Source organism: Mytilus galloprovincialis, chromosome 1, assembly GCF_965363235.1.
Source record: "Mytilus galloprovincialis chromosome 1, xbMytGall1.hap1.1, whole genome shotgun sequence".
Taxonomy (NCBI): Eukaryota; Metazoa; Mollusca; class Bivalvia; order Mytilida; family Mytilidae; genus Mytilus; species Mytilus galloprovincialis.
The window spans coordinates 24,436,458-24,458,289 of record NC_134838.1 but is presented as its reverse complement, the minus strand read 5'-3'; the positions used below and the strand labels follow the sequence as shown (position 1 = coordinate 24,458,289).

At 37.1% G+C, this 21,832-nt stretch overlaps 1 protein-coding gene across 3 annotated transcripts in view; it reads right to left on the bottom strand.

Annotated features, from left to right (window-relative positions):
• Positions 1-21,832, bottom strand: part of LOC143070563 (uncharacterized) — a 187,004-nt gene that overhangs the window by 58,649 nt on the left and 106,523 nt on the right. For 2 of the 3 annotated variants that reach the window (XR_012976585.1, XR_012976588.1), the window contains one exon: positions 3,052-3,633. The exons of the other annotated variant lie outside the window; for it this stretch is intronic. The gene's annotated coding sequence lies outside the window, so the exon portion shown is untranslated. Of the gene's footprint in view, positions 1-3,051; positions 3,634-21,832 lie in introns of those variants that run through there. 3 annotated transcript variants of the gene reach the window in all.

Genomic DNA, 21,832 nt, shown 5'->3' with positions numbered 1-21,832 from the left:
TATCTTATGTTGACGACAATGTGGGTAAACTTTATGTGGAAATAAAAGAAAGAAAATATATGTTATCCTCAAAAGAATGATTGTTCAAATAAGTCTAACAACTGTGTAATAGTCTCGAAAATAACCCTTTCACCACGGTACAAGTGAGATGCAAACATTTAATTAAAGTTGTTTAGTAAATTTATCACCTTGGCGAATCAGGCTGTTAGATCACGAAGGCAGGTATCCATTTCGATTGATACAAAGGGTGTAAATGTACTGTAGAGATATCTTAAATTTCAAGTTGCGGACATGTTATATGAGTTGTTAAATGCTAGTTCTTTTTTCGACAGGTTAATCTTATCATTATTCTTTAGAAGTGTAATAAAAAGTTATGTACATTTCGCTTCAAAATAAATAGTATCTTTATTAGTACGTCTATTAAGTCAAACAAAATGAATGAACACAATTATCATTCCTGTTAGCTTTATAAAATATATCACCGTGCAAAAGATCACTAAATGTCAAATTTATACAGATGAATCCCACTTCCAAAATCAGTCTCTTTTTGTGTGGAAACCTTTTATAAATTATGGTATTAATTTTACAAAGTTGTATAAATAACGAAATCTTAAATGGACATTGGTATCAAAACCAACATTGATATCAATAATAGGTGAGGCGATGTGGATCAGTTTAACATATTTAAATTGTATATTTAGGCCAATCTGATAAAAGAAAATAAAAGACAATGTATAGTGGGCTCATATGGTTGATATGTATAATAATGTTGGCAACTGTAATGTCTCCTAAAGAAATGTATTTTGAATTATTCGAAGGTTTTCTATAATGTAGAATTGTTGTATTGGTAAGTCAATGGGATATATGTAGTGATTTTTGTGTATTTCTGGTTAGAAAAAGCTCGTTTTCATTAACAACGTAAATTTAAAAACAAGTTAACGACTTTCTCTTTTATATGATACACTTAAACAAAGTTAATACCTATATAACCTACTTCAATTACGTTAACACGGTCAAAATGGAAATTTCTAATGTCTACCCGAGTAAATGCGCGTTTACTCTGTGTCCGTTTAGTTAGTAGTAAACGGGCGTTTACTTCAGATTTCACAAGTTTATTTTTACGTGCACTTAAAAGAAAAGGGGTGTTAACTACAGATTTCACAAGTGTATGTATTCATGCACTTGAAAGTAAACGCGCGTTTACATGTTTACTTTTCGCGTTAACTGATTGTGTACATTAAGAAATAAACTTTGTGTTCATTTGTACATTTTATTTGATTAAAACGGCTTTTATCTTAATATTATACGTATATGTGTTTCAAACCAGAACAATTCAAAAACACTTTTAATTCGAAATAAACTTTTATTCATTACAAAAAATCAGTCCCAATAACATGAATAACTTTACTGAATAGCAGATTTTACATATTTTTCTTTTTTTTGTACAAATGTCGAGGCGGCTAGACAGGTTATCAAACACACCGGAGAACTATTTTTATATGACGGGATATAAACATCATGGTTTACGTTGCTTCGTTCCCCATTTTTAGCAATCTCTTCCTAAATAAAACTCTATACATTCAATGTAAGGATTTTAATTGTAATTAACCTTGTTTGCCTTTGATTTACATGATTTAAGATTCTGTTTTGAAAAATGTTCAAACACAAATTGTACAGTGTGTGTATATGGATATTATTAAGGTGTTGTATAAGTATGTACATGTGTACCATCTCGTCAATGTATACACACTTATCCATAACGATAATAAATGATAACTGGGACGTCCGAAAATATACTCGTTCTGAACATGAATGAAACATGTGCCCCTGGACGTTACACTACAAACAAAATCAGTCAACCGACATAATATATTTACAGTAAACTAATCCAAGAAGAGAACTTCTCTTACTTTTTCACTCGGCTTTTCATAATAAAATACATGAATCAGTCATATCAGTGTTTGGTGATGCCATTAAACAGCTTTGTTTTAAACTGGTGGTGGGTACGACAGACAGTGTTAATATCCTTTATACCAGTATCTTGAAAAATTGATTTATAGGCGTAATTATACTGGTTTGTGCATCGATTATATTCACTGTAATTTATTCCTGCACATGCAGACAGTTGCTGATAGTAAAAGTTGTTTATCCGTGCTATATTACAAAAGTAGTGGTACTCCAGATAGTAGAGGAAATAATAAAGAAGAAGAAGAATACAAACCATCCCAAAATACTGACTTTAGTGACTGTTCATTATTTTGGATACAGAGAGGAAATGATGGCACTCTAAATTGATGTGGACAGCTTTTTGTAGTCATTGTGTTCAAATATTGCTGTCATCTTTATTATACAATCCGTCCTGACATAGGAATATTACTATATTACTGATTTACGATGAAGCCATATGTTTCGGGACTGTTTCTAGATGACAATACGGTATGTTTTTTTTCACTTTTGAAGGCCGTAAGGTTGCATATAATTGCTTCAATTCACTTCATTTGAACGTTGGTGGAAAGTTGTCTCATTGGCAATCACACCATATCTCCGTATTTTATATAGAGAAAATATTTGTTTTATGACCACACATATCGGTTATCCAATATCTAGGAGTACATCTGAGCCGCTGCTTTCAAGTCTTGTGTCAGAACAAACTTTTAGTTTAACCCCAGTGTAAAGTGCTGTCTGTTATGTTTGATGATCGCGTTAATTTGTAGCAGAACTGTGTTCTAACATTTATAGTATACATGTACAGTCTCTTATTAAAACCGTATAAATGCATAGTGATTTTATTGTTGTTACGATGACTGATGTCGGAGGAATGCGTTTTATTATATCATCAAAAACTATATTTACCTGTATTATAGCATGTATGGGGCGAATGAAATGTTTTATTTTTGGCGCAAACGAAATATAGTTTCTGGCGCAAATGAAATGCCAATTGGCGCAAAATCATAGGACCGCATGATATACGTGTCACGACAGTCAATAAGAAATAATAATAAGCAATTAACAATCTTCTTGTATTCTTTTTATTATACACTCTCTGACAAATTTCTTTTATACTTCCAAGTAATCTTTTGTTTTAACGATGACAAATTCTAATCTCCCATTTTGGGTATTCAATTCTTTTTTTTTTCAGTTTGTTTTAAACATTTAAGCAAGATATTAAAGATCCATATTTTTTTTATTTAGATAAAGCACATTTATATATGATATATATTATAGAATTCGTCTAAACAACAGCCCAACAATGTTATATCTGTAAATTTGTGAAAGCCTTGCACTATGCCCGAGATTCAAACTCATGCTATTGAGATATCGTGGCACCAAATCGCCTTGCACTATGCCCGACGCGCTAGACCACTCAACCACCTAGGCTCTATAACATTTTCGGTGGCCGTGTGTTACCTTTCCTTGACAGTTTTTATCTAGCGTCGTAACACAGTACACGATGTATTAGGCATGAAGATAGAATTGTTACAGATCAGCTGAATTATCTTTTGTAAAGGATCCTACAAATTAATGTAAGATGCAGTCACAGAAATAATTATATTATAAGTACGTCTGAACCAGTGACGACTCGACAACAATTTTGTTTTCCATCGTATCACCAGCAGTGATGTTGATACAAGGCTGAAAATACATTATGTGTATTATATAATTCGTCTAAACAACAGCTCAACAATGTTAGGTCTGTAAATTTGCGGAAGTATATATATAATGCATATTCCAAGTGTATAATACATAAAAACATGACAAACAATGTAAATACAGCATAAACCATTTAAAAGTCAATACAACCATCTGCATGCATATATCTAAATACTTTATAGAGGAAATTTATTTTCGAAACAAAAACATTGGCGACGCGTCTTCACAAAGTATGGACGATGTTGTTCTATGACCGTTACATCTTGATGATGAACGATTGAAGTAAATTCATAAAACACATTCAAAGCTAGCAAGTTGTTATTGTTTGCATTTGTGGTTGTATAGACCATTGGAAGTATGTTCTTATTACTAACGGTATTGAAGACTTGATCACTTTGATAGGCCACTAAAAAAATTAATAAAAAATATTGACGTCAAATCATTCTCTGCAACAGGCGCAAAGGGAAGCTGTGTAGTTGTGGTCTACTTCAGAAAAAAACACAGTGTGTTCTACGGCTTAGTTTATTGTTTTTAAGTAGGTTAAAAGATTGAGTCAGACAGTCTTATTACCTTACAGTCTACCTTACAGAAAAGTTAATAAAAAATGTTCTACGGCAAAACTTGTGTCTCCACTAGGTGCAAAGGGAAGCTGGGTAGCTGATGTGTACTGGAGAAGAAACCCAAGGTGTTCTTTGGCACAGTTTTTTTTTAACGTAGGTCCAAATTTAGGGTCAGACATCCAACCCCGCTACCTTACAGTGAGTTAATAAAAATATTGAACGGCAATACTTTTGTCCGCACTAGTTGCAAAGGAATGTCGGGTAGCTGTGCTTTACTTGAGAAAAAACACAGTGTGTTCTTCGGCTTAGTTTATTTTTGTGAAAGAATGTGCAAAATTGATGTCGGACACCCTACCCCATCACCTTACAGAAAAATTAATCAAAAAATATTGACGTCAAATACTTGTCCGCAATAGGCACAAAGGGACGCTGTGTAGCTGTTGTCTACTTCAGAAAAAACACAGTGTGTTTTACGGCTTAGTTTATTGTTTTTTATGTAGGTTCAAAGATTTAGTCCGTCTGTCTTATTACCTTACAGTCTATCTTACACTTACAGAAAAGTTAATAAAAAATGTTCTACGGCAATACTTGTGTGTGCACAAGGTGCAAAGGGAAGCTGGGTAGCTGAGGTGTACTGGAGAAGAAACCCAAGGTGTTCTTCGGCACAGTTTTTTTTTGGAACGTAGGTCCAAATTTAGGAACAGACACCCAACCCCGTTACCTTACAGAAAAGTTAATAAAAAATATTGTACGGCAATACTTTTGTCCGCACTAGGTGCAAAGGAAGGTCGGGTAACTGTGGTGTACTGGAGAATAAACACAGGGTGTTCTTCGGCTTAGTTTATTTTTTTGAAAGAAAGTGCAAAATTGATGTCGGACACCCTACCCCATCACCTAACAGAAAAATTAATAAAAAAAATATTGACGTCAAATAATTCACCGCAATAGGCACAAAGGGAAGCTGTGTAGCTGTGGTCTACTTCAGAAAAAACACAGTGTGTTTTACGGCTTAGTTTATTGTTTTTTATGTAGGTTCAAAGATTTAGTCCGTCAGTCTTATTACCTTACAGTCTATCTTACACGTACAGAAAAGTTAATAAAAAATGTTCTACGGCAATACTTGTGTGTGCACTAGGTGCAAAGGGAAGCTGGGTAGCTGAGGTGTACTGGAGAAGAAACCCAAGGTGTTCTTCGGCACAGTTTTTTTTTGGAACGTAGGTCCAAATTTAGGAACAGACACCCAACCCAGTTACCTTACAGAAAAGTTAATAAAAAATATTGTACGGCAATACTTTTGTCCGCACTAGGTGCAAAGGAAGGTCGGGTAACTGTGGTGTACTTGAGAATAAACACAGGGTGTTCTTCTGCTTAGTTTATTTTTTTGAAAGAAAGTGCAAAATTGATGTCGGACACCCTACCCCATCACCTAACAGAAAAATTAATAAAAAAAAATATTGACGTCAAATAATTGTCCGCAATAGGCACAAATGGAAGCTGTGTAGCTGTGGTCTACTTCAGAAAAAAACACAGTGTGTTTTACGGCTTAGTTTATTGTTTTTTATGTAGGTTCAGAGATTTAGTCCGTCAGTCTTATTACCTTACAGTCTACCTTACACTTACAGACAAGTTAATAAAAAATGTTCTACGGCAATACTTGTGTCTGCACTAGGTGCAAAGGGAAGCTGGGTAGCTGAGGTGTACTGGAGAAGAAACCCAAGGTGTTCTTCGGCACATTTTTTTTTTTTTGGAACGTAGGTCCAAATTTAGGAACAGACACCCAACCCCGCTACCTTACAGAAAAGTTAATAAAAAATATTGTACGGCAATACTTTTGTCCGCACTAGGTGCAAAGGAAGGTCGGGTAACTGTGGTGTGCTTGAGAATAAATACAGGGTGTTCTTCGGCTTAGTTTATTTTTTTGAAAGAAAGTGCAAAATTGATGTCGGACACCCTACCCCATCACCTAACAGAAAAACTAATAAAAAAAATATTGACGTCAAATAATTGTCCGCAATAGGCACAAAGGGAAGCTGTGTAGCTGTGGTCTACTTCAGAAAAAAACACAGTGTGTTTTACGGCTTAGTTTATTGTTTTTTATGTAGGTTCAAAGATTTAGTCCGTCAGTCTTATTACCTTACAGTCTACCTTACACTTACAGAAAAGTTAATAAAAAATGTTCTACGCCAATACTTGTGTCTGCACTAGGTGCAAAGGGAAGCTGGGTACCTGAGGTGTACTGGAGAAGAAACCCAAGGTGTTCTTCCGCACAGTTTTTTGGGAACGTAGGTTCAAATTTAGGAACAGACACCCAACCCCGCTTCCTTACAGAAAAGTTAATAAAAAATATTGTACGGCAATACTTTTGTACTCACTAGGTGCAAAGGAACGTCGGGTAGCTGCGGTTTACTTCAGAAAAAACACAGGATGTTCTTCGGCTTAGTTTATTTTTTTGAAAGAAAGTGCAAAATTGATGTCGGACACCCTACCCCTTCACCTTACATTGAAATTATTAAAAACAATATTGACGTCAAATAATTGTCCGCAATAGGCACAAATGGAAGCTGTGTAGCTGTGGTCTACTTCAGAAAAAAAACACAGTGTGTTTTACGGCTTAGTTTATTGTTTTTTATGTAGGTTCAAAGATTTAGTCCGTCAGTCTTATTACCTTACAGTCTACCTTACACTTACGGAAAAGTTAATAAAAAATGTTCTACGCCAATACTTGTGTCTGCACTAGGTGCAAAGGGAAGCTGGGTAGCTGAGGTGTACTGGAGAAGAAACCCAAGGTGTTCTTCGGCACAGTTTTTTTTTGGAACGTAGGTCCAAATTTAGGAACAGACACCCAACCCCGCTACCTTACAGAAAAGTTAATAAAAAATATTGTACGGCAATACTTTTGTCCGCACTAGGTGCAAAGGAAGGTCGGGTAGCTCCGGTTTACTTGAGAAAAACACAGGATGTTCTTCGGCTTAGTCTATTTTTTTGAAAGAAAGTGCAAAATTGATGTCGGACACCCTACCCAATCACCTAACAGAAAAATTAATAAAAAAAATATTGACGTCAAATAATTAACCGCAATAGGCACAAAGGGAAGCTGTGTAGCTGTGGTCTACTTCAGAAAAAACACAGTGTGTTTTACGGCTTAGTTTATTGTTTTTTATGTAGGTTCAAAGATTTAGTCCGTCAGTCTTATTACCTTACAGTCTACCTTACACTTACAGAAAAGTTAATAAAAAAGGTTCTACGGTAATACTTGTGTCTGCACTAGGTGGAAAGGGAAGCTGGGTAGCTGAGGTGTACTGGAGAAGAAACTCAAGGTGTTCTTCGGCACAGTTTTTTTTTTTGGAACATAGTTCCAAATTTAGAAACAGACACCCAACCCCGCTACCTTACAGAAAAGTTAATAAAAAATATTGTACGGCAATACTTTTGTCCGCACTTGGTGCAAAGGAAGGTCGGGTAACTGTGGTTTACTTGAGAAAAAAACACAGGGTGTTCTTCGGCTTAGTTTCTTTTTTTGAAAGAAAGTGCAAAATTGATGTCGGACACCCTACCCCATCACCTAACAGAAAAATTAATAAAAAAAATATTGACGTCAAATAATTGTCCGCAATAGGCACAAAGGGAAGCTGTGTAGCTGTGGTCTACTTCAGAAAAAAACACAGTGTGTTTTACGGCTTAGTTTATTGTTTTTTATGTAGGTTCAAAGATTTAGTCCGTCAGTCTTATTACCTTACAGTCTACCTTACACTTACAGAAAAGTTAATAAAAAATGTTCTACGCCAATACTTGTGTCTGCACTAGGTGCAAAGGGAAGCTGGGTACCTGAGGTGTACTGGAGAAGAAACCCAAGGTGTTCTTCCGCACAGTTTTTTGGGAACGTAGGTTCAAATTTAGGAACAGACACCCAACCCCGCTTCCTTACAGAAAAGTTAATAAAAAATATTGTACGGCAATACTTTTGTACTCACTAGGTGCAAAGGAACGTCGGGTAGCTGCGGTTTACTTCAGAAAAAACACAGGATGTTCTTCGGCTTAGTTTATTTTTTTGAAAGAAAGTGCAAAATTGATGTCGGACACTCTACCCCATCACCTAACAGAAAAATTAATAAAAGAAATAATGACGTCAAATAATTGTCCGCAATAGGCACAAAGGGAAGCTGTGTAGCTGTGGTCTACTTCAGAAAAAAACACAGTGTGTTTTACGGCTTAGTTTATTGTTTTTTATGTAGGTTCAAAGATTTAGTCCGTCAGTCTTATTACCTTAGAGTCTACCTTACACTTACAGAAAAGTTAATAAAAAATGTTCTACGCCAATACTTGTGTCTGCACTAGGTGCAAAGGGAAGCTGGGTACCTGAGGTGTACTGGAGAAGAAACCCAAGGTGTTCTTCCGCACAGTTTTTTGGGAACGTAGGTTCAAATTTAGGAACAGACACCCAACCCCGCTTCCTTACAGAAAAGTTAATAAAAAATATTGTACGGCAATACTTTTGTCCTCACTAGGTGCAAAGGAACGTCGGGTAGCTGCGGTTTACTTGAGAAAAAACACAGGATGTTCTTCGGCTTAGTTTATTTTTTTGAAAGAAAGTGCAAAATTGATGTCGGACACTCTACCCCATCACCTAACAGAAAAATTAATAAAAGAAATAATGACGTCAAATAATTGTCCGCAATAGGCACAAAGGGAAGCTGTGTAGCTGTGGTCTACTTCAGAAAAAAAACACAGTGTGTTTTACGGCTTAGTTTATTGTTTTTTATGTAGGTTCAAAGATTTAGTCCGTCAGTCTTATTACCTTACAGTCTACCTTACACTTACAGAAAAGTTAATAAAAAATGTTCTACGGCAATACTTGTGTCTGCACTAGGTGCAAAGGGAAGCTGGGTAGCTGAGGTGTACTGGAGAAGAAACCCAAGGTGTTCTTCGGCACAGTTTTTTTTTTTGGAACGTAGGTCCAAATTTAGGAACAGACACCCAACCCCGTTACCTTACAGAAAATTTAATAAAAAATATTGTACGGCAATACTTTTGTCCGCACTAGGTGCAAAGGAAGGTCGGGTAACAGTGGTTTACTTGAGAATAAACACAGGGTGTTCTTCGGCTTAGTTTATTTTTTTGAAAGAAAGTGCAAAATTGATGTCGGACACCCTACCCCTTCACCTTACAGAAAAATTAATAAAAAAACATATTGACGTCAAATAATTGTCAGCAATAGGCACAAAGGGAAGCTGTGTAGCTGTGGTCTACTTCAGAAAAAACACAGTGTGTTTTACGGCTTAGTTTATTGTTTTTTATGTAGGTTCAAAGATTTAGTCCGTCAGTCTTATTACCTTACAGTCTACCTTACCCTTACAGAAAAGTTAACAAAAAATGTTCTACGGCAATACTTGTGTCTGCACTAGGTGCAAAGGGAAGCTGGGTAGCTGAGGTGTACTGGAGAAGAAACCCAAGGTGTTCTTCGGCACAGTTTTTTTTTGGAACGTAGGTCCAAATTTAAAAACAGATACCCAACCCCGCTACATTACAGAAAAGTTAATAAAAAATATTGTACGGCAATACTTTTGTCCGCACTTGGTGCAAAGGAAGGTCGGGTAACTGTGGTTTACTTGAGAAAAAAACACAGGGTGTTCTTCGGCTTAGTTTCTTTTTTTGAAAGAAAGTGCAAAATTTATGTCGGACACCCTACCCCATCCCCTAACAGAAAAATTAATAAAAAAAATATTGACGTCAAATAATTGTCCGCAATAGGCACAAAGGGAAGCTGTGTAGCTGTGGTCTACTCCAGAAAAAAACACAGTGTGTTTTACGGCTTAGTTTATTGCTTTTTATGTAGGTTCAAAGATTTAGTCCGTCAGTCTTATTACCTTACAGTCTACCTTACACTTACAGAAAAGTTAATAAAAAATGTTCTACGGCAATACTTGTGTCTGCACTAGGTGCAAGGGAAGCTGGGTAGCTGAGGTGTACTGGAGAAGAAACCCAAGGTGTTATTCCGCACAGTTTTTTTGGAACGTAGGTCCAAATTTAGGAACAGACACCCAAGCCCGCTACCTTACAGAAAAGTTAATAAAAAATATTGTACGGCAATACTTTTGTCCGCACTAGGTGCAAAGGAAGGTCGGGTAACTGTGGTGTACTTGAGAATAAACACAGGGTGTTCTTCGGCTTGGTTTATTTTTTTGAAAGAAAGTGCAAAATTGATGTCGGACACCCTACCCCATCACCTAACAGAAAAATTAATAAAAAAAAATATTGACGTCAAATAATTGTCCGCAATAGGCACAAATGGAAGCTGTGTAGCTGTGGTCTACTTCAGAAAAAAACAGTGTGTTTTACGGCTTAGTTTATTGTTTTTTATGTAGGTTCAAAGATTTAGTCCGTCAGTCTTATTACCTTACAGTCTACCTTACACTTACAGAAAAGTTAATAAAAAATGTTCTACGTCAATACTTGTGTCTGCACTAGGTGCAAAGGGAAGCTGGGTAGCTGAGGTGTACTGGACAAGAAACCCAAGGTGTTCTTCGGCACAGTTTTTTTTTTGGAACGTAGGTCCAAATTTAGGAACAGACACCCAACCCCGCTACCTTACAGAAAAGTTAATAAAAAATATTGTACGGCAATACTTTTGTCCGCACTAGTTGCAGAGGAAGGTCGGGTAACTGTGGTTTACTTGAGAATAAACACAGGGTGTTCTTCGGCTTAGTTTATTTTTTTGAAAGAAAGTGCAAAATTGATGTCGGACACCCTACCCCATCACCTAACAGAAAAATTAATAAAAAAAATATTGACGTCAAATAATTGTCCGCAATAGGCACAAATGGAAGCTGTGTAGCTGTGGTCTACTTCAGAAAAAAACACAGTGTGTTTTACGGCTTAGTTTATTGTTTTTTATGTAGGTTCAAAGATTTAGTCCGTCAGTCTTATTACCTTACAGTCTACCTTACACTTACAGAAAATTTAATAAAATATGTTCTACGGCAATACTTGTGTCTGCACTAGGTGCAAGGGAAGCTGGGTAGCTGAGGTGTACTGGAGAAGAAACCCAAGGTGTTATTCCGCACAGTTTTTTTGGAACGTAGGTCCAAATTTAGGAACAGACACCCAACCCCGCTACCTTACAGAAAAGTTAATAAAAAATATTGTACGGCAATACTTTTGTCCGCACTAGGTGCAAAGGAAGGTCGGGTAGCTGCGGTTTACTTGAGAAAAACACAGGATGTTATTCGGCTTAGTTTATTTTTTTGAAAGAAAGTGCAAAATTGATGTCGGACACCCTACCCCTTCACCTAACAGAAAAATTAATAAAAAAAAATATTGACGTCAATTAATTGTGCGCAATAGGCACAAAGGGAAGCTGTGTAGCTGTGGTCTACTTCAGAAAAAAACAGTGTGTTTTACGGCTTAGTTTATTGTTTTTTATGTAGGTTCAAAGATTTAGTCCGTCAGTCTTATTACCTTACAGTCTACCTTACACTTACAGAAAAGTTAATAAAAAATGTTCTACGTCAATACTTGTGTCTGCACTAGGTGCAAAGGGAAGCTGGGTAGCTGAGGTGTACTGGAGAAGAAACCCAAGGTGTTCTTCGGCACAGTTTTTTTTTTTGGAACGTAGGTCCAAATTTAGGAACAGACACCCAACCCCGCTACCTTACAGAAAAGTTAATAAAAAATATTGTACGGCAATACTTTTGACCGCACTAGGTGCAAAGGAAGGTCGGGTAACTGTGGTTTGCTTGAGAATAAACACAGGGTGTTCTTCGGGTTAGTTTCTTTTTTTGAAAGAAAGTGCAAAATTGATGTCGGACACCCTACCCCATCACCTAACAGAAAAATTAATAAAAAAAATATTGACGTCAAATAATTGTGCGCAATAGGCACAAATGGAAGCTGTGTAGCTGTGGTCTACTTCAGAAAAAAACACAGTGTGTTTTACGGCTTAGTTTTTTTTTTTTTTTATGTAGGTTCAAAGATTTAATCCGTCAGTCTTATTACCTTACATTCTACCATACACTTACATAAAAGTTAATAAAAAATGTTCTACGGCAATACTTGTGTCTGCACTAGGTGCAAGGGAAGCTGGGTAGCTGAGGTGTACTGGAGAAGAAACCTAACGTGTTCTTTCGCACAGTTTTTTTGGAACGTAGGTCCAAATTTAGGAACAGACACCCAACCCCGCTACCTTACAGAAAAGTTAATAAAAAATATTGTACGGCAATACTTTTGTCCGCACTAGGTGCAAAGGAAGGTCGGGTAGCTGCGGTTTACTTGAGAAAAACACAGGATGTTCTTCGGCTTAGTTTCTTTTTTTGAAAGAAAGTGCAAAATTGATGTCGGACACCCTACCCCATCACCTAACAGAAAAATTATAAAAAAAAATATTGACGTCAAATAATTAACCGCAATAGGCACAAAGGGAAGCTGTGTAGCTGTGGTCTACTTAAAAAAAAACAGTGTGTTTTACGGCTTAGTTTATTGTTTTTTATATAGGTTCAAAGATTTAGTCCGTCAGTCTTATTACCTTACAGTCTATCTTACACTTACAGAAAAGTTAATAAAAAATGTTCTACGGCAATACTTGTGTCTGCACTAGGTGCAAAGGGAAGCTGGGTAGCTGAGGTGTACTGGAGAAGAAACCCAAGGTGTTCTTCGGCACAGTTTTTTTTTTTTTTGGAACGTAGGTCCAAATTTAGGAACAGACACCCAACCCCGCTACCTTACAGAAAAGTTAATAAAAAATATTGTACGGCAATACTTTTGTCCGCACTAGGTGCAAAGGAAGGTCGGGTAACTGTGGTTTACTTGAGAAAAACACAGGATGTTCTTCGGCTTAGTTTATTTTTTTGAAAGAAAGTGCAAAATTGATGTCGGACACCCTACCCCATCACTTAACAGAAAAATTAATAAAAAAAATATTGACGTCAAATAATTGTCCGCAATAGGCACAAATGGAAGCTGTGTAGCTGTGGTCTACTTCAGAAAAAAACACAGTGTGTTTTACGGCTTAGTTTATTGTTTTTTATGTAGGTTCAAAGATTTAGTCCGTCAGTCTTATTACCTTACAGTCTACCTTACACTTACAGAAAAGTTAATAAAAAATGTTCTACGGCAATACTTGTGTCTGCACTAGGTGCAAAGGAAGGTCGGGTAGCTGCGGTTTACTTGAGAAAAACACAGGATGTTCTTCGGCTTAGTTTATTTTTTTGAAAGAAAGTGCAAAATTGATGTCGGACACCCTACCCCATCACCTAACAGAAAAATTAATAAAAAAAATATTGACGTCAAATAATTGTGTGCAATAGGCACAAATGGAAGCTGTGTAGCTGTGGTCTACTTCAGAAAAAAACACAGTGTGTTTTACGGCTTAGTTTATTGTTTTTTATGTAGGTTCAAAGATTTAGTCCGTCAGTCTTATTACCTTACAGTCTACCTAACACTTCTAGAAAAGTTAATAAAAAATGTTCTACGGCAATACTTGTGTCTGCACTAGGTGCAAAGGGAAGCTGGGTAGCTGAGGTGTACTGGAGAAGAAACCCAAGGTGTTCTTCCGCACAGTTTTTTTGGAACGTAGGTCCAAATTTAGGAACAGACACCCAACCCCGCTACCTTACAGAAAAGTTAATAAAAAATATTGTACGGCAATACTTTTGTCCGCACTAGGTGCAAAGGAAGGTCGGGTAGCTGCGGTTTACTTGAGAAAAACACAGGATGTTCTTCGGCTTAGTTTATTTTTTTGAAAGAAAGTGCAAAATTGATGTCGGACACCCTACCCCATCACCTAACAGAAAAATTCATAAAAAAAATATTGACGTCAAATAATTGTGCGCAATAGGCACAAATGGAAGCTGTGTAGCTGTGGTCTACTTCAGAAAAAAACAGTGTGTTTTACGGCTTAGTTTATTGTTTTTTATATAGGTTCAAAGATTTAGTCCGTCAGTCTTATTACCTTACAGTCTATCTTACACTTACAGAAAAGTTAATAAAAAATGTTGTACGTCAATACTTGTGTCTGCACTAGGTGCAAAGGGAAGCTTGGTAGCTGAGGTGTACTGGAGAAGAAACCCAAGGTGTTCTTCCGCACAGTTTTTTTGGAACGTAGGTCCAAATTTAGGAACAGACACCCAACCCCGCTACCTTACAGAAAAGTTAATAAAAAATATTGTACGGCAATACTTTTGTCCGCACTAGGTGCAAAGGAAGGTCGGGTAACTGTGGTTTACTTGAGAATAAACACAGGGTGTTCTTCGGCTTAGTTTCTTTTTTGGAAAGAAAGTGCAAAATTGATGTCGGACACCCTACCCCATCACCTAACAGAAAAATTAATAAAAAAAATATTGACGTCAAATAATTGTGCGCAATAGGCACAAATGGAAGCTGTGTAGCTGTGGTCTACTTCAGAAAAAAACACAGTGTGTTTTACGGCTTAGTTTTTTTTTTTTTTTTATGTAGGTTCAAAGATTTAATCCGTCAGTCTTATTACCTTACATTCTACCTTACACTTACATAAAAGTTAATAAAAAATGTTCTACGGCAATACTTGTGTCTGCACTAGGTGCAAGGGAAGCTGGGTAGCTGAGGTGTACTGGAGAAGAAACCTAACGTGTTCTTTCGCACAGTTTTTTTGGAACGTAGGTCCAAATTTAGGAACAGACACCCAACCCCGCTACCTTACAGAAAAGTTAATAAAAAATATTGTACGGCAATACTTTTGTCCGCACTAGGTGCAAAGGAAGGTCGGGTAGCTGCGGTTTACTTGAGAAAAACACAGGATGTTCTTCGGCTTAGTTTCTTTTTTTGAAAGAAAGTGCAAAATTGATGTCGGACACCCTACCCCATCACCTAACAGAAAAATTAATAAAAAAAATATTGACGTCAAATAATTAACCGCAATAGGCACAAAGGGAAGCTGTGTAGCTGTGGTCTACTTCAAAAAAAAACAGTGTGTTTTACGGCTTAGTTTATTGTTTTTTATATAGGTTCAAAGATTTAGTCCGTCAGTCTTATTACCTTACAGTCTATCTTACACTTACAGAAAAGTTAATAAAAAATGTTCTACGGCAATACTTGTGTCTGCACTAGGTGCAAAGGGAAGCTGGGTAGCTGAGGTGTACTGGAGAAGAAACCCAAGGTGTTCTTCGGCACAGTTTTTTTTTTTTTGGAACGTAGGTCCAAATTTAGGAACAGACACCCAACCCCGCTACCTTACAGAAAAGTTAATAAAAAATATTGTACGGCAATACTTTTGTCCGCACTAGGTGCAAAGGAAGGTCGGGTAACTGTGGTGTACTTGAGAATAAACACAGGGTGTTCTTCGGCTTAGTTTATTTTTTTGAAAGAAAGTGCAAAATTGATGTCGGACACCCTACCCCATCACTTAACAGAAAAATTAATAAAAAAAATATTGACGTCAAATAATTGTCCGCAATAGGCACAAATGGAAGCTGTGTAGCTGTGGTCTACTTCAGAAAAAAACACAGTGTGTTTTACGGCTTAGTTTATTGTTTTTTATGTAGGTTCAAAGATTTAGTCCGTCAGTCTTATTACCTTACAGTCTACCTTACACTTACAGAAAAGTTAATAAAAAATGTTCTACGGCAATACTTGTGTCTGCACTAGGTGCAAAGGAAGGTCGGGTAGCTGCGGTTTACTTGAGAAAAACACAGGATGTTCTTCGGCTTAGTTTATTTTTTTGAAAGAAAGTGCAAAATTGATGTCGGACACCCTACCCCATCACCTAACAGAAAAATTAATAAAAAAAATATTGACGTCAAATAATTGTGTGCAATAGGCACAAATGGAAGCTGTGTAGCTGTGGTCTACTTCAGAAAAAAACACAGTGTGTTTTACGGCTTAGTTTATTGTTTTTTATGTAGGTTCAAAGATTTAGTCCGTCAGTCTTATTACCTTACAGTCTACCTAACACTTATAGAAAAGTTAATAAAAAATGTTCTACGGCAATACTTGTGTCTGCACTAGGTGCAAAGGGAAGCTGGGTAGCTGAGGTGTACTGGAGAAGAAACCCAAGGTGTTCTTCCGCACAGTTTTTTTGGAACGTAGGTCCAAATTTAGGAACAGACACCCAACCCCGCTACCTTACAGAAAAGTTAATAAAAAATATTGTACGGCAATACTTTTGTCCGCACTAGGTGCAAAGGAAGGTCGGGTAGCTGCGGTTTACTTGAGAAAAACACAGGATGTTCTTCGGCTTAGTTTATTTTTTTGAAAGAAAGTGCAAAATTGATGTCGGACACCCTACCCCATCACCTAACAGAAAAATTCATAAAAAAAATATTGACGTCAAATAATTGTGCGCAATAGGCACAAATGGAAGCTGTGTAGCTGTGGTCTACTTCAGAAAAAAACAGTGTGTTTTACGGCTTAGTTTATTGTTTTTTATATAGGTTCAAAGATTTAGTCCGTCAGTCTTATTACCTTACAGTCTATCTTACACTTACAGAAAAGTTAATAAAAAATGTTGTACGTCAATACTTGTGTCTGCACTAGGTGCAAAGGGAAGCTTGGTAGCTGAGGTGTACTGGAGAAGAAACCCAAGGTGTTCTTCCGCACAGTTTTTTTGGAACGTAGGTCCAAATTTAGGAACAGACACCCAACCCCGCTACCTTACAGAAAAGTTAATAAAAAATATTGTACGGCAATACTTTTGTCCGCACTAGGTGCAAAGGAAGGTCGGGTAGCTGCGGTTTACTTGAGAAAAACACAGGATGTTCTTCGGCTTAGTTTATTTTTTTGAAAGAAAGTGCAAAATTGATGTCGGACAACCTACCCCTACACCTAACAGAAAAATTAATAAAAAAAATTTTGACGTCAAATAATTGTGCGCAATAGGCACAAAGAGAAGCTGTGTAGCTGTGGTCTACTTCAGAAAAAAAACAGTGTGTTTTATGGCTTAGTTTATTGTTTTTTATGTAGGTTCAAAGATTTAGTCCGTCAGTCTTATTACCTTACAGTCTACCTTACACTTACAGAAAAGTTAATAAAAAATGTTCTACGTCAATACTTGTGTCTGCACTAGGTGCAAAGGGAAACTGGGTAGCTGAGGTGTACTGGAGAAGAAACCCAAGGTGTTCTTCGGCACAGTTTTTTTTTTTGGAACGTAGGTCCAAATTTAGGAACAGACACCCAACCCCGCTACCTTACAGAAAAGTTAATAAAAAATATTGTACGGCAATACTTTTGACCGCACTAGGTGCAAAGGAAGGTCGGGTAACTGTGGTTTGCTTGAGAATAAACACAGGGTGTTCTTCGGCTTAGTTTCTTTTTTTTGAAAGAAAGTGCAAAATTGATGTCGGACACCCTACCCCATCACCTAACAGAAAAATTAATAAAAAAAATATTGACGTCAAATAATTGTGCGCAATAGGCACAAATGGAAGCTGTGTAGCTGTGGTCTACTTCAGAAAAAAACACAGTGTGTTTTACGGCTTAGTTTATTGTTTTTTATGTAGGTTCAAAGATTTAATCCGTCAGTCTTATTACCTTACAGTCTACCTTACACTTACATAAAAGTTAATAAAAAATGTTCTACGGCAATACTTGTGTCTGCACTAGGTGCAAGGGAAGCTGTGTAGCTGAGGTGTACTGGAGAAGAAACCCAAGGTGTTCTTCCGCACAGTTTTTTTGGAACGTAGGTCCAAATTTAGGAACAGACACCCAACCCCGCTACCTTACAGAAAAGTTAATAATAAATATTGCACGGCAATACTTTTGTCCGCACTAGGTGCAAAGGAAGGTCGGGTAGCTGCGGTTTACTTGAGAAAAACACAGGATGTTCTTCGGCTTAGTTTCTTTTTTTGAAAGAAAGTGCAAAATTGATGTCGGACACCCTACCCCATCACCTAACAGCAAAATTAATAAAAAATATATTGACGTCAAATAATTCACCGCAATAGGCACAAAGGGAAGCTGTGTAGCTGTGGTCTACTTCAGAAAAAAACAGTGTGTTTTACGGCTTAGTTTATTGTTTTTTATATAGGTTCAAAGATTTAGTCCGTCAGTCTTATTACCTTACAGTCTATCTTACACTTACAGAAAAGTTAATAAAAAATGTTCTACGGCAATACTTGTGTCTGCACTAGGTGCAAAGGGAAGCTGGGTAGCTGAGGTGTACTGGAGAAGAAACCCAAGGTGTTCTTCGGCACAGTTTTTTTTTGGAACGTAGGTCCAAATTTAGGAACAGACACCCAACCCCGCTACCTTACAGAAAAGTTAATAAAAAATATTGTACGGCAATACTTTTGTCCGCACTAGGTGCAAAGGAAGGTCGGGTAACTGTGGGTTACTTGAGAATAAACACAGGGTGTTCTTCGGCTTAGTTTCTTTTTTTGAAAGAAAGTGCAAAATTGATGTCGGACACCCTACCCCATCACTTAACAGAAAAATTAATAAAAAAAATATTGACGTCAAATAATTGTCCGCAATAGGCACAAAGGGAAGCTGTGTAGCTGTGGTCTACTTCAGAAAAAAACACAGTGTGTTTTACGGCTAAGTTTATTGTTTTTTATGTAGGTTCAAAGATTTAGTCCGTCAGTCTTATTACCTTACATTCTACCTTACACTTACAGAAAAGTTAATAAAAAATGTTCTACGGCAATACTTGTGTCTGCACTAGGTGCAAAGGGAAGCTGGGTAGCTGAGGTGTACTGGAGAAGAAACCCAAGGTGTTCTTCCGCACAGTTATTTTGGAACGTAGGTCCAAATTTAGGAACAGACACCCAACCCCGCTACCTTACAGAAAAGTTAATAAAAAATATTGTACGGCAATACTTTTGTCCGCACTAGGTGCAAAGGAAGGTCGGGTAACTGTGGTGTACTTGAGAATAAACACAGGGTGTTCTTCGGCTTAGTTTATTTTTTTGAAAGAAAGTGCAAAATTGATGTCGGACACCCTACCCCATCACTTAACAGAAAAATTAATAAAAAAAATATTGACGTCAAATAATTGTCCGCAATAGGCACAAATGGAAGCTGTGTAGCTGTGGTCTACTTCAGAAAAAAACACAGTGTGTTTTACGGCTCAGGTTATTGTTTTTTATGTAGGTTCAAAGATTTAGTCCGTCAGTCTTATTACCTTACAGTCTACCTTACACTTACAGAAAAGTTAATAAAAAATGTTCTACGGCAATACTTGTATCTGCACTAGGCGCAAAGGGAAGCTGGGTAGCTGAGGTGTACTGGAGAAGAAACCCAAGGTGTTCTTCCGCACAGTTTTTTTGGAACGTAGGTCCAAATTTAGGAACAGACACCCAACCCCGCTACCTTACAGAAAAGTTAATAAAAAATATTGTACGGCAATACTTTTGTCCGCACTAGGTGCAAAGGAAGGTCGGGTAACTGCGGTTTACTTGAGAAAAACACAGGATTTTCTTCGGCTTAGTTTATTTTTTTGAAAGAAAGTGCAAAATTGATGTCGGACACCCTACCCCATCACCTAAATATAACAGAAAAATTAATAAAAAAAATATTGACGTCAAATAATTGTCCGCAATAGGCACAAAGGGAAGCTGTGTAGCTGTGGTCTACTTCAGAAAAAAAACACAGTGTGTTTTACGGCTAAGTTTATTGTTTTTTATGTAGGTTCAAAGATTTAGTCCGTCAGTCTTATTACCTTACATTCTACCTTACACTTACAGAAAAGTTAATAAAAAATGTTCTACGGCAATACTTGTGTCTGCACTAGGTGCAAAGGGAAGCTGGGTAGCTGATGTGTACTGGAGAAGAAACCCAAGGTGTTCTTCCGCACAGTTATTTTGGAACGTAGGTCCAAATTTAGGAACAGACACCCAACCCCGCTACCTTACAGAAAAGTTAATAAAAAATATTGTACGGCAATACTTTTGTCCGCACTAGGTGCAAAGGAAGGTCGGGTAACTGTGGTGTACTTGAGAATAAACACAGGGTGTTCTTCGGCTTAGTTTATTTTTTGGAAAGAAAGTGCAAAATTGATGTCGGACACCCTACCCCATCACCTAACAGAAAAATTAATAAAAAAAATATTGACGTCAAATAATTGTGTGCAATAGGCACAAATGGAAGCTGTGTAGCTGTGGTCTACTTCAGAAAAAAACACAGTGTGTTTTACGGCTTAGTTTATTGTTTTTTATGTAGGTTCAAAGATTTAGTCCGTCAGTCTTATTACCTTACAGTCTACCTAACACTTATAGAAAAGTTAATAAAAAATGTTCTACGGCAATACTTGTGTCTGCACTAGGTGCAAAGGGAAGCTGGGTAGCTGAGGTGTACTGGAGAAGAAACCCAAGGTGTTCTTCCGCACAGTTTTTTTGGAACGTAGGTCCAAATTTAGGAACAGACACCCAACCCCGCTACCTTACAGAAAAGTTAATAAAAAATATTGTACGGCAATACTTTTGTCCGCACTAGGTGCAAAGGAAGGTCGGGTAGCTGCGGTTTACTTGAGAAAAACACAGGATGTTCTTCGGCTTAGTTTATTTTTTTGAAAGAAAGTGCAAAATTGATGTCGGACACCCTACCCCATCACCTAACAGAAAAATTCATAAAAAAAATATTGACGTCAAATAATTGTGCGCAATAGGCACAAATGGAAGCTGTGTAGCTGTGGTCTACTTCAGAAAAAAACAGTGTGTTTTACGGCTTAGTTTATTGTTTTTTATATAGGTTCAAAGATTTAGTCCGTCAGTCTTATTACCTTACAGTCTATCTTACACTTACAGAAAAGTTAATAAAAAATGTTGTACGTCAATACTTGTGTCTGCACTAGGTGCAAAGGGAAGCTTGGTAGCTGAGGTGTACTGGAGAAGAAACCCAAGGTGTTCTTCCGCACAGTTTTTTTGGAACGTAGGTCCAAATTTAGGAACAGACACCCAACCCCGCTACCTTACAGAAAAGTTAATAAAAAATATTGTACGGCAATACTTTTGTCCGCACTAGGTGCAAAGGAAGGTCGGGTAGCTGCGGTTTACTTGAGAAAAACACAGGATGTTCTTCGGCTTAGTTTATTTTTTTGAAAGAAAGTGCAAAATTGATGTCGGACACCCTACCCCTACACCTAACAGAAAAATTAATAAAAAAAATTTTGACGTCAAATAATTGTGCGCAATAGGCACAAAGAGAAGCTGTGTAGCTGTGGTCTACTTCAGAAAAAAAACAGTGTGTTTTATGGCTTAGTTTATTGTTTTTTATGTAGGTTCAAAGATTTAGTCCGTCAGTCTTATTACCTTACAGTCTACCTTACACTTACAGAAAAGTTAATAAAAAATGTTCTACGTCAATACTTGTGTCTGCACTAGGTGCAAAGGGAAACTGGGTAGCTGAGGTGTACTGGAGAAGAAACCCAAGGTGTTCTTCGGCACAGTTTTTTTTTTTGGAACGTAGGTCCAAATTTAGGAACAGACACCCAACCCCGCTACCTTACAGAAAAGTTAATAAAAAATATTGTACGGCAATACTTTTGACCGCACTAGGTGCAAAGGAAGGTCGGGTAACTGTGGTTTGCTTGAGAATAAACACAGGGTGTTCTTCGGCTTAGTTTCTTTTTTTTGAAAGAAAGTGCAAAATTGATGTCGGACACCCTACCCCATCACCTAACAGAAAAATTAATAAAAAAAATATTGACGTCAAATAATTGT